The following is a 14,632-nucleotide window of genomic DNA, read 5'->3' as shown; positions in this document are numbered from 1 at the left end:
GGGCCGGCAGCGTGGGGGCGGAGGACGCACCACGTGGCGGCTGTCGGTTCGTCCGGGCGGCGGGCGGACGTGTCCGGCCCGAATCGGACACGTCCGGCGGCGGGGAGACGAGCGGGGCTAGGGTTAGGGGTGAATTGATCCGGAATTTCTGAGGGGGGGCTGTTTTTATAGGTAGAAGGAGCTAGGAGTGTCCAAATGAGGTGTAGTTTTCGCCCACACGATCGTGATCCGACGACGGAGAGCATGGAAGTGACTTAGATGGGTTATTGGGCTGTTTTGGAGGGGTGTTGGGCTGCAACTCAAAAGAGGCCTTTGCGGTTATGCGGTTAACCGTTGGAGTATCAAACGACCTCTAAATGGCACGAAACTTGACAGGTGGTCTACTGGTGGTGTACCAAGGCCACTTGGCGAGCCTCGGTCCATTCCGAGAATGTTTAACACCCGCACACGAAAAGAGACAAGAGGGGTGCGCCGGTGCATGTGGGAGTGTCGGATTGCGAAACGGACAACGGGGAAAATGCTCGGATGCATGAGACAAACACGTATGCAAATGAGATGCACATGATGACATGATATAATATGCATGACATGAATAAAATGAAAAACAAAATACAAAACCCAACCACGGAGGGAATATCATATCACATAGCCGAAAATGGCAAGAGTTGGAGATACAAAGATGGAAAGTTACATCTGGGGTGTTACAGCCGGGCAACCCAACTATTGACCGAAGACACAATTCGAAACCGATGCATATATAGCAATATCCTAGAATGTTTTTGCTGAATCTCTAAAGGTGTCCAGCGTTGCACTGCGAGACTTGTGCTGAAAACACACAAATAGTTTAAAAGTGCCATGGGCTCGAAAAGCCAAAAAACTTAATCAAAAGGTTAATGTCTGAACGAGATCAAGTGTTCGGTGCCAATCCGAAAAATGGACTTTGGAAAAAAAGGTGCTTCTGCCGTGCTTTAACATGACACATCCTATCTCAAAACTTCAAGCGGGTCAACCTATGGCTTCAACCTCCTATCCCGAAGGCGGAGTACTTCTTACTAGGCCAGTTTAGCAAACTAAACTCTAGCGGCTTTGAGAGAGAAATTAGGCTCCCCGGCTAGTGACCACACGCTCGTGTCGAAAAAAGGAGTGATAGATAATAATAATAAAACTTTGCAATGACTAAGAAGAAGAACACTTATTATAAAATGGCTCATATAAATTTAAGAGTCCCCCAAGTGACTTGGGTAAAAGAATGATTGCATGTACCGAAGTACTTATATCATATCTATGTTCAATCGAACTTTAAACGCGTCTTAACCGACCGTCGGCTTCTCCCTCTTCGGTCACGGACCGAAAAGTGTTATGTACTCCATCTGTCGAGAATATCGATGGTGTTTCCAATAACCAGGCAATCAGGCCATAAGGTTGTAACAGACAAAGCACGCTCAGGGAACTTATGCTATATTACTGCGAAGTTTAAGAAGCATCTTCGAAGAAAATAGTACCCCCACCGATACCTTTCTTCGGTGCTCATTGTTATTATGAGACTTGTGCAATAGATTTTTTGTACTCATGAGTTTCGTTGTCTGCCGACCATGATTGAAAACAATAAGAGTGCTTGCTTTCGGCTTCACCCAGTCTGAGGTCCGGCTCGGGTGACCCGATCGTGACAATCGTAGAGGTGCTCCCTTTACTCCCTAGCCGAACAATCGGGAACGTAGGGGTAAGCACAGGAGCCAGGCAACCCAGCTTGCAAATCGCTCAAGTCAATATGGTGCATATTGTGGCGTAATACACGAACAAGGAACGAAGCCGTACAAGTATAATCATATGCAAGAGGAAAAAGCTTCATGAAGGAAGCCCCCAAGTAAACGGGGTATTTGAATTTGCACGTCACAAACAAAGTTCGGACAAGGAAATTTTTACAAGCAACTTTTTTTCCAAAAAAGTATAATGCTTGGTCGAGCCGAACACAAGTTAAAAATTTAAAACTTTGAGCATGAAGGAAACTTAGCTGGTTAATATGTTCGGTATTGATGACGCGGTCCGAGCTTGATACAGGACAAGGTTCCATCCCCCAAGCCGGTCCCGAGGTGGCGGAGCAAAGAGCTCGGCACTCTGAAGTGGTGACATAGCACGGTCAATGCAGGACGGCAGGGTGATGCCGAAGTCCCCGGCATGGGGTAATGAAGTGTTGAGGAAGCCCCCCGTCCAGCCGAGGTGACGCCAAAGGATATAGTCCGGCTGGATCATTTTCATGTGCACAAAAAATAGTGCAAACCGGAGATAATAGTAATAATAATAAAAAAAATCGTTGCATAACCAATAATTTATGCAAAGTGAGTAATAAAAGAAATATGGCCTGGCGCCGAAGTCAATGTCGATGCAGGGCGGCGGCGTGATGCGGTAAAGGCATGGCAAGGCCTAAATTCACAGGTCGGTTCGAGTTCCGGATGCGGCGTTCGCCGGACTATGTATGGAAACTGACCGAACCACCATGCGACCGTCGTTAATGCGGCCACCATTTGATAGACCTGCGTACATATGATGGACAAACCAGAGTAATAATTCGTTGGAAAAAATGAACCCAAACAAGCAAAAAAATACTAGGATTAATAGCACCTGGCTTATTTGTTGTAGCCATATGAAGAAAGGTGATTCCCAAAATTGGGACTCGATCCGCACACCTATCGCCTGATAGGCGGTAAAGAAACGGCATGACGATGATGGCAAAGGTTGGCTCGCCGAGGCAAAGCCCTCGGTCCAGCTAACGTGATGAAGCTGGTCGGCTGGTGACGCCGAATTCTCCGAAGTAAGTTGATGAAGAGATGACGAAGTCCTCAGTTTAGCCGAGGTGACGGAGCAGGTCGATAAGGAGAAGTTGCAGTTGCCGTGTCTGCCGAGGTGTTGAAGTAGTTTGGCGTGATGGACATCGGCTCGATGAAGCAACAGTTCGGCCATGCCGATGCAGGTCATAGCTTGTGACGTGATCAATGCTGGCTCGATGAAGTGATCGTGCGGCGATGCCGGTGTGCCCGCTCCGTGTAATCCATGGGGCGGAGATGTTGGTGACAATTTATCCTTCGCGACGCCGAACTATTGTTCGGCTGGCCGAGATGATGATCCGAAGAAATTAAGCTCGGCTCAACAAAGCGACGACGTGTCTAACGCATGTCGGCCGCCGTGGAGTGATGTTGTCGGGCTGGTTTGACACCGGCGCGACGGTGAAGTTTGTATTGTAAGAATACTTTTAACAATAGTGGGGTGTGTTTGATAATAAAACACAATACCCCATACGAAAACGTCCTTCAAAAAGGATGTCCGAAATCCCGTTCGTAAAGAAGATGAACTTGGATCGGATTCGTTCTCGCGCAGAAAACAGATCCGAAAAGTGATGCACTAATCGAAAGGTTCCCGGAGTTCGGACGGTCAGATCGAGCTGAATTTTTGGCAGGTGGTAGATATGGGAATTCCGCAGCCGATCAACGGTTGGATCTTCCAAAGGACGTCCGAGCTAGATGTTGGACACCCCGCTCCAAACTCATCCGGATTCTCGTCCAGATTCAACACGGCTCCGGTATATCAGAGATTGCCGGAGATTCCTCCATCGGAACTCGACGAAATTTTCCAGGGTTGTTGTAGATGTAATTCCGCACTATTCCACCGAAGCAATCGTCAAACCGATGCTCGGGGAGGCGGTGACGGCGGATACAAGTTCGCTGTCCAGAAAAACAGCACATTCGCCCGAGGGCAATGTTGATGTCGAGCCCCCGGGCTCCCTGGATGATTCCTCCATGATTTTGATAGAGATCGGAGTTGATGTTGATGAAGGCCCTCATCCGAACATAACGGTCGGAGGCAGGGCGCAGTCCTTGGTCGAACCAAGGTGACCAGTCGAGCTGGTGACGAAGATGCCGAAGTCGCAGTTGATCTGCAGGCGAGCCATCAACCCTTTGCCGAACACACAACGGAACTCTCAATGAAAACACCAATGTCAGTGTCAAAACCGGCGGATCTCAGGTAGGGGGTCCCGAACTGTGCGTCTAGGCGGATGGTAACAGGAGACAAGGGACACGATGTTTTTACCCAGGTTCGGGCCCTCTCGATGGAGGTAAAACCCTACTCCTGCTTGATTAATATTGATGATATGAGTAGTACAAGAGTTGATCTACCACGAGATCAGAGAGGCTAAACCCTAGAAGCTAGCCTATGGTATGATTGTTGTATATCTCTATCGACTAGCCAGGCCTCGGTTTATATAATGCACCAGAGGCCTAGGATAACAAGAGTCCTAGACGAATACGCCGGTGGGGGAGGAGTCCTTGTCTTGATCGCCAAGTCTTGCGGAATCTTCCTTGTATGCGGTAGTTGTCCGGACTAGCCCATGAGTATACGGCCATGGGGGTCCTCGGCCCAATCTAACAGATCGGGAGATGACGTGTTGAGTACCCCCTAGTCCAGGACACCGTCACTAACCAAGATCTGAACTTTCATATTCCGCTTGTTCCTCAAATGTTTCTGCTTCACAATACCCTTGGTGAAGCCTATCCCCCAAACTGTATTGTAGGATATAACACCAAAGGCTTCAGAATGGATTATGGATAGTGGATGCACTAACCACATGTCTGGTGATTGAAGTCTTCTGATGGATTCAACCCTACGCCCGTCTGACAAAAGTCACATCACATTTGCTGACATTGGTAAAAGCAAGGTATTGGGTCTGGTTAGAGTTGCAATCTCAAAGGATCAGCACATGGATAAAGTGATGCTTGTTGAATCCCTTGGTTTCAACTTATTAATGTCTGTCTCAATGCTTTGTGATCTGAATATGATTGTGATATTTGGAAAATATCGTTGCCTTGTGCTTATGGAATCTGAAAAATCTCTAGTCTTTGAAGGGTATCGAAAAGATGATCTGTACATGGTAGATTTCTCAGCAGGACCACAGTTGGCCATTATCTTCTAGCAAAAGCTTCATAATGTTGGCTCTGGCATCGGAGGCTAGGACATGCTGGCATGAGGAACTTGTACACTCTCACAAGAAGAAGCATGTCGTGAGCATCGAGGGCGTCAAGTTCAAGAAGGATCATCTGTGTGGTGCTTGTGAAGCTGGAAAGATGACTAGGGTCAAGCATCCTTTGAAGACAATCATGACGACATCACGTCCCTTTGAGCTGCTTCACATGGACTTATTCGGCCCTACTCACTACTCTACTCGTACTACCACTGCTTGTCTCTATGGCTTCGTCATTGTTGATGATTACTCAAGATATACATGGGTGCATATAATCCTCTACAAGACTGAAGTGTAGGATGTCTTCAGACGATTCACCAATCGTGCCATGACGAACTATGGCATCAAGATCAAGCACATCAGAAGTGAAAACGGCACAGAATTTAAGAACACTGGCCTCAAAACTTATCTTGATACACTGGGCATCACTCATGAGTTCCCAGCTCCTTACACACCTCGGCAAAATGGCATCATGGAGCGCAAGAACAGAACCCTCATCGAGATGGCTCGGACGATGCTTGATGAGTACAAGACTCCAAGGAAGTTCTGGCCTGAAGCCATTGATACTGCATGCCATGTCATCAACTGATTTTATCTTCACAAGCTTCTAAAGAAGACATTATATGAGCTACTAACTGGTAAGAAGCCAAACGTCAGTTACTTCAGAGTATTTGGTGCTAGGTGCTACGTCTTGAGCTTGCGTTGGTTTTCCTTGAAGAGGAAAGGATGATGCAGCAAAGTAGCTTAAGTATTTCCCTCAGTTTTTTAGAACCGCGGTATCAATCCAGTAGGAGGCTCCTCAAAAGTCCCACGCAACTACACAAACAAACAAGAACCTCGCAACCAATGCAATAAAGGGGTTGTCAATCCCTTCACGACCACTTGCGAAAGTGAGATCTGATAGAGATAATATGATAAAATATGTTTGGTATTTTTAAGATATAGATTGGAAAGTAAAAGATGCAAATAAAAGTAGATGGAAAACTTATATGATAAAAGATAGACCGGGGGGGCATAGGTTTCACTAGTGGCTTCTCTCAATATAGCATAAGTATTACGGTGGGTGAACAAATTACTGTCGAGCAATTGATAGAAAAGTGCATAGTTATGAGATTATCTAGGCATGATCATGTATATAGGCATCACATCCGTGACAAGTAGATCGAAATGATTCTGCATCTATTACTATTACTCCACACATCGACCGACTCCTGCCTGCATCTAGTGTATTAAGTTCATGAAGAACAAAGTAACACAGTAAGCAAGATGACATGATGTAGAGGGATAAACTCATGCAATATGATATAAACCCCACCTTTTTATCCTCGATGGCAACAATACAATACGTGCCTTGTTGCCCCTGCTGTCACTGGGAAAGGACATTGCAAGATTGAACCCAAAGCTAAGCACTTCTCCCATTGCAAGAAAGATCAATCTAGTAGGCCAAACCAAACTTATAGTTCGAAGAGACTTGCAAAGATAACTTAATCATACATAAAATAATTCAGAGGAGATTCAAATATTTCTCATAGATAAACTTGATCATAAACCCACAATTCATCGGATCTCGACAAACACACCGCACAAAGAGTTACATCGAATAGATCTCCAAGAAGATCGAGGAGAACTTTGTATTGAGATTCAAAGAGAGAGAAGAAGCCATCTAGATAATAACTATGGACATGAAGGTATGTGGTAAACTACTCACAACTCATCGGAGAGGCCTTGGAGATGAAGTAGAGGCCCTCCATGGTGGATTCCCCCTCCGTCGGAGCGCCGGCGACGGCTCCAAGATGGGATCTCACGGATACAGAAGGTTGCGGTGGTTGAATTATGTTTTTGTGGCCGCTTCTCATGTTTTCAGGGTATGGAAGTATGTGTAGGCGAAGGAACTACGTTGGTGGAGCAACAAGGGGCCCACAAGGGTGGGGGGGCGCCCACCACCAGGGGGCGCGCCAGGCACCCTCGTGGCCGCCTTGCTTGTTGCTTGACATCCACTCCAAGTCTCCCGGTTGGCATTTGTTCGAAAAAGGTCATTCCCGAAGGTTTCATTCCGTTTGGACTCCATTTGATACTCATTTTCTTCGAAACACTGAAATAGGCAAAAAAACAGCAATTCGGGCTGGGCCTCCGGTTAGTAGGTTAGTCCCAAAAATGATATAGAAGTGTAGAATAAAGCCCATAAACATCCAAAATGGGTAATATAATAGCATGGAATAATAAAAAATTATAGATACGTTGGAGACGTATCAAGCATCCCCAAGCTTAATTCCTGCTCGTCCTCGAGTAGGTAAATGATAAAAACAGAAATTTTGATGTGGAATGCTACCTAGCATAATTCTCAATGTAATTTTCTTTATTGTGGCATGAATGTTCACATCCAAGTGATTCAAAATAAAAGTTCATATTGACATAAGAAATAGTAATACTTCAAGCATACTAATCAAACAATCATGTCTTCTCAAAATATCATGGCTAAAGAAATTTATCCCTACAAAATCATATAGTCTGGCTATTGCTCTATCTTCATCACACAAAGTATTTAATCATCCACAACCCCAATTACAAGCCAAGCAATTGTTTCATACTTTAGTAATCTCAAACTTTTTCAACTTTCACGCAATACATGAGCGTGAGCCATGGACATAGCACTATATGTGGAATAGAATGGTGGTTGTGGAGAAGACAAAAAAGGAGGAGATAGTCTCACATCAACTAGACGTATCAACGGGCTATGGAAATGCCCATTAATAGATATCAATGTGAGTGAGTAGGGATTGCCATGCAACGGATGCACTAGAGCTATAAATATATGAAAGCTCAACAAAAGAAACTAAGTGGGAGTGCATCCAACTTGCTTGCTCAAGAAGACCTAGGGCGTTTTGAGGAAGCCCATCATTGGAATATACAAGCCAAGTTCTATAATGAAAAATTCCCACTAGTATATGAAAGTGACAACATAGGAGACTCTCTATCATGAAGATCATGGTGCTACTTTGAAGCACAAGTGTGGAAAAGAGATAGTAGCAATGTCCCTTCTCTCTTTTTCTCTCATTTTTTTATTTGGTGGGCTTCTTTGGCCTCTCTTTTTTGTATAGGCTTCTTTGGCCTCTTTTATTTTTATAAAGTCCGAAGTCTCATCCCGACTTGTGGGGGAATCATAGTCTTCATCATCCTTTCCTCACTTGGGACAATGCTCTAATAATGAAGATAATCACACTTTTATTGATTTACAACTCAAGAATTACAACTCAATACTTAGAACAAAATATGACTCTATGTGAATGCCCCCGGCGGTGTACTGGGATATGCAATGAATCAAGAGTGACATGTGTGAAAAATTATGAAGGTGGCCTTGCCACAAATACGATGTCAACTGCATGATCATGCAAAGAGCAATATGACAATGATGGAGTGTGTCATAATAAACGGAACGGTGGAAAGTTGCATGGCAATATATCTTGGAATGGCTATTGAAATGCCATAATAGGTAGGTATGGTGGCAGTTTTGAGGAAAGTATATGGTGGGTGTATGGTACCAGCGAAATTTGTGCGGCACAAGAGATGCTAGCAATGGTGGAAGGGTGAGAGTGCGTATAATCCATGAACTCAACATTAGTCACAAACAACTCATATACTTATTGCAAAAATCTACAAGCCATTGAAAACAAAGTACTACGCGCATGCTCCTAGGGGGATAGATTGGTAGGAAAAGACCATCGCTTGTCCCCGACCGCCACTCATAAGGAAGATAATCAATAAATAAAATTGTGCTCCAACTTCATCACAAAGCGGTTCACCATACGTGCATGCTACGGGAATCACAAACTTCAACACAAGTATTCTTTAAATTCATAATCACCCAACTAGCATGACTCCAATATCACCATCCTAATATCTCAAAACAATTATCAAGTATCAAATTGATCATAGCATCCAATTCACTTTCTATGATAATTTTCATTATACCCAACTTGGAGGCTCATCATTCTAGGACCAATTTTATGACCATAGCAAATACTATGCTGTTCTAAAATACTCTCCAAATAATATAAGTGAAGTATGAGAGATTAACAATTTCTACAAAATTAAGCCACTGCCGTGCTCTAAAAGATATAAGTGAAGCACTAGAGCAAAAATTATCTAGCTCAAAAGATATAAGTGAAGCACATAGAATATTCTAATAAATTCTAAATCAAGTGGGCTTCTCCTAAAAGGTGTGTATAGAAAGGATGATTGTAATGATCTAAAAAGCAAAGACTAATATCATAGAAGACGCTCCAAGCAAAACACATATCATGTCGCGAATAAAAATATAGCTCCAAGTAAAGTTACCGATAGACGAAGACGAAAGAGGGGATGCCTTCCGGGGCATCCCCAAGCTTAGGCTTTTGATTATCTTTGAATATCTTGGGGTGCCATAGGCTCTTGCCACTCCTTATTCCATAGTCCATCAAATCTTTACCCAAAACTTGAAAACTTCACAACACAAAACTCAACAGGAAATCTCATAAGCTCCGTTAGTGCAAGAAAGAAAAACCACCACATAACATACTGTAATGAACTCATTATTTATTTATATTGGTGTTAAACCTACTGTATTCCAACTTCTCTATGGTTCATACCCCCCAATACTAGCCATAGATGCATCAAAATAAGCAAACAACACACTAAAAATAGAATCTCTCAAAAACAGAACAGTCTATAGCAATTTGTAACTTTCGAATACTTGTGGAACTCTAAAAATCCTACCAAAATAGGACGTCCTAGGAAAATTATCTATTGATCCGCAGCAAAAATAATCAACCAAAATCATATTTCTATGATTTACTGAATTATTTTCTCGTAAGCGCAAAGTTTCTGTTTTTCAGCAGAATCAAATTAACTCTTACCATAGGTTATCCTATAGGTTTTACTTGGCACAAACAATAATTAAAACATGAAAACACATCTAAATAGAAGCTAGATGAAATATTTATTACTAAACAGAATCAAAAAGCAAGAAACAAAATAAAATTGGGTTGCCTCCCAACAAGCGCTATTGTTTAATGCCCCTAGCTAGGCATAAAAGCGAGGATAGATCTAAGTAGTGCCAGCTTTGGCACTCAATTCTTCAATAGAGAACTTATAATCCTTAGGAGTTTCTTTCTTTTTAGCAATGATTAAACTCCTAGGCAAGAAATCAAGAAGTTCGTTTGTAGCAAAAGGTTCCTTAATGATAGCGAGAAGGTTGGGATAAACACTTATTGATTTGAGATCGGCACTTTATTTACTTGAAGATTCACCCTTATTTTTAGGAACATACATAACTTTGGCAATTTCGGTAGGAGGAGTTGGGGTGTTTTTCACAGATGAGAAGGCAGACCCTAAGTTGGTGATAATGTCCTCCAGTTTACCAATTCTTGTAGAATCTAGATCTATCCTTTCATTAACTATAGGTTCTTTTTCTTTAAAAAAATTCAAAGTAACTACAAACCTAGATCCATATTGGGTAATTTGGTTGTGGATCTTTTTATCCAGATTTCCAATTAACTCAACAGTGGCAACTTTATTTTCAATAATTTCGAGCCTGTGCATCACATGTTCCAAGGTTAAAACAGTTCCATTAACCAAAAGAGGGGGTGGTCCAAACAAATCTAACATAGCATTATAAGCATCAAAAGTATGGCTACCCAAGAAATTCCCTCCGGTAATGGTATCAAGAATATATCTATTCCAAGGAGTAATGCCTACATAAAAATTGCGAAGAAGAACGGAAGTAGATTGCTTCCTAGTAGATCTATTTTGAGCATTGCAAATTCTATGCCAAGCATCTTTTAAATTTTCTCCCTCCCTTTGTTTAAAAGTGAGAACTTCATGATCGGGAGTATTAACGATAATAGGGGACTAGCCATAACGATGAGATAAATGATTTAACACAAGAGCACACAAAAGGCAAGCGAAAGAGAGAGGAGATTGGGAAAGAGAGGGCGAATAAAACGGCAAGGGTGAAGTGGGGGAGAGGAAAATGAGAGGCAAATGGCAAATAATGTAATGCCAGGGAGATGAGTTTGTGATGGGTACTTGGTATGTCTTGACTTGAGCGAAGACCTCCTCGGCAACGGTGCCAGAAATCCTTCTTGCTACGTCTTGAGCTTGCGTTGGTTTTCCTTGAATAGGAAATGGTGATGCAGCAAAGTAGCGTAAGTATTTCCCTCAGTGTTTTAGAACTAAGGTATCAATCCAGTAGGAGGCTCCTCAAAAGTCCCACGCACCTACACAAAAAAACAAGAACCTCACAACCAACGCAATAAAGGGGTTGTCAATCCCTTCACGGCCACTTGCGAAAGTGAGATTTGATAGAGATAATATGATTGATAGAGATAATATGATAAAATATTTTTGGTATTTTTGTGATATAGATTAGAAAGTAAAAGATGCAAATAAAAGTAGATGGAAAACTTATATGATAAAAGATAGACCCGGGGGCCATAGGTTTCACTAGTGGCTTCTCTCAAGATAGCATAAGTATTATGGTGGGTGAACAAATTACTGTCTAGCAATTGATAGAAAAGCGCAGAGTTATGAGATTATCTAGGCATGATCATGTATATAGGCATCACGTCCGTGACAAGTAGATCAAAACGATTCTGCATCTACTACTATTACTCCACACATCGACTGACTCCTGCCTGCATCTAGAGTGTTAAGTTCATGAAGAACAGAGTAACGCATTAAGCAAGATGACATGATGTAGAGGGATAAACTCATGCAATATGATATAAACCCCACCTTTTTATCCTCGATGGCAACAATACAATACGTGCCTTGCTGCCCCTGCTGTCACTGGGAAAGGACACCGCAAGATTGAACCCAAAGCTAAGCACTTCTCCATTGCAAGAAAGATCAATCTAGTAGGCCAAACCAAACTGATAGTTCGAAAAGACTTGCAAAGATAACTTAATCATACATAAAAGAATTCAAAGGAGATTCAAATATTTCTCATAGATATACTTGATCATAAACCCACAATTCATCGGATCTCGACAAACACACCGCAAAAAGAGTTACATCGAATAGATCTCCAACAAGATCGAGGAGAACTTTGTATTGTGATTCAAAGAGAGAGAAGAAGCCATCTAGCTAATAACTATGGACCCGAAGGTCTGTGGTAAACTACTCACAACTCATCGTAGAGGCCTAGGAGATGATGTAGAGGCCCTCTATGGTGGATTCCCTCTCCGGCGGAGCGCCGACAACGGCTCCAAGATGGGATCTCACGGATACAGAAGGTTGCGGCGGTGGAATTAGGTTTTCGTGGTCGCTTCTGATGTTTTCAAGGTATATGAGTATATGTAGGCAAAGGAAGTACGTCGGTGGAGCAACGAGGGGCCCACGAGGGTGGGGGCGCGCCCACCCCGAGGGGGCACGCCGGGCACCCTCGTGGCCGCCTCGCTTGTTGCTTGACGTCCACTGCAAGTCTCCCGGTTGGCATATCTTCCAAAAAGATCGTTCCCGAAGGTTTCATTCCATTCGGACTCCATTTGATATTCCTTTTCTTCAAAACACTGAAATAGGCAAAAAACAACAATTTGGGCTGGGCCTCCGGTTAGTAGGTTAGTCCCAAAAATGATATAAAAATGTAGAATAAAGCCCATAAACGTCCAAAACGGGTAATGTAATAGCATGGAACAATCAAAAATTATAGATACGTTGGAGACGTATCACTAGGTGCTGGATCAAGGATCCACATCACACTTCAAATTTTGCACCGAAAGGTTTTATGCTTGAATACGGAAAGGATTCGCACTCCTACAGAGTCTTCAACCTCTTTCACTATAAAGTGGTTGAAACTGTGGATGTGCAGTTCGATGAGACTAATGGCTCGCAAAGAGAGCACCTGGCAAATGTGCAAGATGAAGTCCCTCCTAGTGAATCTATCAAGCTTATGGGTACTGGAGAAATCATACCTTCAGAAGCTCAGGCTGAAGAAGAAATCATCATTGCACCAAATCAACCCGAAGGCAATGCTTAGCCTGAAGTCAATGCTGAAGTTAAAGACATTGATCTGCAAGGGCAAAATCTTCATCCAGTTCATCCCCGAGTCGCAAATGAAGTATAGATTGAGAAGATAATTGATAGCATCAATGCACCTGGTCCACTCACTCATTCTAGAGCAACGCAGCAAGCAAATTTTTGTGGGCTTTGCATTTGTCTCTATATCTGAACCCAAGAAAGTTGTTGAAGCCTTCATGGAACCTGAATGGATTCAAGCTATGCAAGAAGAGCTTCATCAGTTCGAGCTGAACAATGTATGGGAATTGGTCAAGCATCCTGATCCTCGCAAGCCCAATATCATAAGCACCAAATGGATCCATCACAACAAACAAGATGAGCATGGTCAAGTTGTTAGAAACAAGGCTTGTCTAGTTGCTCAAGGTTACACTCAAGTAGAAGGGATTGACTTTGATGAAACATTCGCTCCCGTGGCAAGGCTTGAATCCATTCGCATACTGCTAGCCTATGCCAACCATCACAACATTCTTCTATACCAGATGGATGTGAAGAGTGCCTTTCTCAATGGTAAGATTGAAGAAGAAGTGTATGTTGCACAACCGCTAGGCTTTGAAGATCCAAAACATCCTGATATGGTATACAAACTCAACAAGGCACTGTATGGCCTCAAACAAGCTCCTCACGCTTGGTATGGCACACTCAAAGACTTCCGAAAGAGCAAAGGCTTCAAACCTGGTTCTCTAGATCCTACACTCTTCACGAAGACATATGACGGTGAACTGTTTGTGTGCCAAATCTATGTGGATGACATTATCTTCGGCTACACTGATAAGAGATACAGTGATGAGTTTGGGCACATGATGCAAGAGCAATATCAGATGTATATGATGGGTGAGCTGAATTTTTTTTCTCGGTCTTCAAATCCGTCAGCAGAGCAACAACATCTTCATATCTCAAGAAAAATACCTCAAAGATTGCCTAAAGAAGTTTCGAATGCAAGACTACAAAGGATACACGACGCCAATGCCAACCAAAAGTCATCTGGTCCCTGACGACAATGGTAAAGAGTTCGATCAAAAGGTATACCACTCCATGATTGGTTATTTACTTTACTTATGTGCATATAGGCCAGATATAATGCTTAGCGTTTGCATGTGTGCCCGATTCCAAGCGGCACCAAAGGAATCGCATCACTTAGCCGTGAAGCGAATTCTTTGATATTTGGCTTACACCCCAACAATAGTATTATGGTATCCAAAGGGCTCAACATTTGATCTGACTGGATATTCTGATGCTGATTATGCTGGTGACAAGGTTGATCGCAAGTCCACTTCAGGAACATGTCACTTTCTCGGCCGATCTCTTGTCTGTTGGTCTTCAAAGAAGCAGAATTGTGTATCACTCTCCACTACTGAATCTAAATACATTGTTGCTGGATCATGTTGTGCTCAGCTCCTCTAGATGAAGCAAACTCTCAAGGACTATGGCATCGACACAAAGAATGTGCCACCCTTCTGCGGCAATGAAAGCGCCATCAAGCTTTCCAAGAATACAGTTCAGCACTCGAAGACAAAGCACATTTAGATCCGTCATCACTTTCTCAGAGATCATGTCAACAAAGAAGAT

The sequence above is a fragment of the Triticum dicoccoides genome, chromosome 4B (assembly GCF_002162155.2).
Source record: "Triticum dicoccoides isolate Atlit2015 ecotype Zavitan chromosome 4B, WEW_v2.0, whole genome shotgun sequence".
NCBI classification, from domain to species: Eukaryota; Viridiplantae; Streptophyta; class Magnoliopsida; order Poales; family Poaceae; genus Triticum; species Triticum dicoccoides.
Note: the sequence above shows the minus strand (reverse complement) of the source record.